Source organism: Triticum dicoccoides, chromosome 1B (genome assembly GCF_002162155.2).
Source record: "Triticum dicoccoides isolate Atlit2015 ecotype Zavitan chromosome 1B, WEW_v2.0, whole genome shotgun sequence".
Classification (NCBI taxonomy): domain Eukaryota; kingdom Viridiplantae; phylum Streptophyta; class Magnoliopsida; order Poales; family Poaceae; genus Triticum; species Triticum dicoccoides.
In genome coordinates this window covers 456,755,321-456,757,513 of record NC_041381.1, presented here as the reverse complement: position 1 = coordinate 456,757,513, position 2,193 = coordinate 456,755,321, and the positions used below count along the sequence as shown (strand labels likewise).

Here is a 2,193-nt window from a genome sequence, read left to right as displayed (position 1 = left end):
AAATAATTCCTAAAAGTACTAAAACAAAAGTGATCAATAAAATTAATAGTAACCTTTTGTCTATCAGATATGATGGTGTATGTTCCAAATTTGTTGCCACTACCAATGCAACATCTCAACTGAGTTAAAAACCAATTACAACTGTCACTATCTTCCTTGCCAACCACACCAAATGCTATAAGATATATGTTGTTGTTGCCATCCCTTCATGTGGTTGCAAGAATTTGCTGTTCAGTGGTTAACTTGATGAAGCATCCATCACGACATGGATTCAGTCACAAATTAGCTCCAAACCATAACATTGCAAATAATTCAGAAACAAGAAAATCAACAAAATTTACATATAAATGGCCTGCAACCATTAAGGAAACCTTCCTTTGAAGCTACTAAACAGATGAACATATACTTGAATCTAGGAGGTGTTGGGTTATCTGGATCTTCAAATGTTGTTACTATACACTTGCTACCAGGGTTTGTATCAAGAACTGCTTGAAGATAATCCCTAAGCCTCAAGTACTATTGCTTGTGGTCACCTTGCACCACATCAACATCCTTCCTCCTTACCCTATATGACACACTTCTTGACACATCCATTGAAAACTTAGTCTTGGTATTTTTAATTAATGCATCCACAGGAGATCTAATGTCTCTCAGTGATGCCTGTACTGACCTGGACAATCACTTTGTAGTAACCTTTGTGGTCTCTGCACATGCTCTACAAGTATGCAGCATATCATACTTCTTGATGCAGAAAGTTTTTTCATGAGCTAACTTAGAGGCATCGATATAAAAGTCACATCCCTGGGCTCTCTCCGAGAGCAAACAATAATCCTATTAGGGGCATTTCTATGATATTGAAAAATCCTCAAAGTCCTAATGTGGAAATCCCTAAGTGCATTTCTGAACTCATAGACACTAGTGAAGCACAATCCCTTACAAAATTGTCCTACTGGTCCTGGAAGTATGCCATTAAACCATATCATGTCCTTCAAATTTTTATTCCTTCTCTTCCTACCACCTGGTACTTTATAGGATCCTTCAGGCTCATCTTCATCACTAATGCCAAAATCACTAGGGAAACATATTTCATCTGCTTCAGAAAACCAATCTGGTTTTTCCTTTTTTCTTAACCTCATGGTGGGATCTACTGGTTGGACCAGGATTTCTCACTCGCTGAGTTTCAGTAGCACCGTTGTATCTTGTTTTGTAGATTCATCTTCAAAGGAGTCATCGCCTGATGTTCCACATTGTTGCCATCTGAATCTGATTGCACATCATCCAAAAGAAATTCAGACACATCAGTGTCACCTTCAAAATGGTTAAGGTCAGCTTCTCTCTACATAATGTTTTTCTTAAGCTCCTCCTTTCTGCCTATGTTTGTATTCCACACCTAGTGCAACTTTGTTGTGTGTTAATGCAGTGTTCAGCAAAATAACTATCTCTGTTTTCATCTGCATTACATGGCTCATATCCTCTAACAACTCTCATGTTCAAAATATTTTCATTATAAGAGTGGATCAACATCTATTGCACATCATCTTCACAACATATTTCCTTTAGACCTTCTATTCCTTTCTCCTCATCAAATGCATAGTACATATAATCATCAGACTCACGACCCTCACTCCCAATAAGAGAAACCATAGTCAAATACGATATGTCTAATTGCTACAGATTTCTAACCACGGATTATCTGGCTTGGAAATGGAACCAAATTGCCCACTTTGGGTCATCGATACCGCACATATTGAATGAATTACAAATATTATCACATAACTGGAAAAATGAATCTAGGTGTGCATAATTTTCAGATTCTGGATAACTGACTGATTACGTTTTCCCATGTCTTACACCACAAAGTTGAAGTTTTTTGCAATTTGCAAGAGCACCAATGTTATCATAAATGATGGATAACTGAATCTAACTATGCAAGAACTACCCTAAATTTTCTCCTAATTTGAAAATAATGGCAATCTCAGATAAACTTCCAGATAGATGAGTTGTCGTACCTGTCGCTGCCCCCAGGACGAGGAAGCTTGCACCGGCCTCACGATGTACTCCTTGTAGTCGACAGTGGTTGAGCCGGCACTGACCAAGCCAACTTGTGCGAATGTTGTGATTCTGGATGGGAAAGCTGTTGCGCCGTGAAGCTCATGCTGCCTAGCTAGTTATCCACCTGCGAGAAGTCACCAA

The 2,193-nt window shown here is 38.6% G+C and overlaps 1 long non-coding RNA gene across 1 annotated transcript; it reads right to left on the bottom strand.

Moving 5' to 3' along the window:
* Positions 1-315: 315 nt before the first annotated feature.
* LOC119306886 lies at positions 316-2,187 on the bottom strand. Its single transcript, XR_005149071.1, has 2 exons — positions 2,010-2,187; positions 316-1,263 (listed from the first exon to the last, which is right to left on the bottom strand). It is a non-coding gene; the product is annotated as an uncharacterized LOC119306886 (long non-coding RNA).
* Positions 2,188-2,193: the final 6 nt, after the last annotated feature.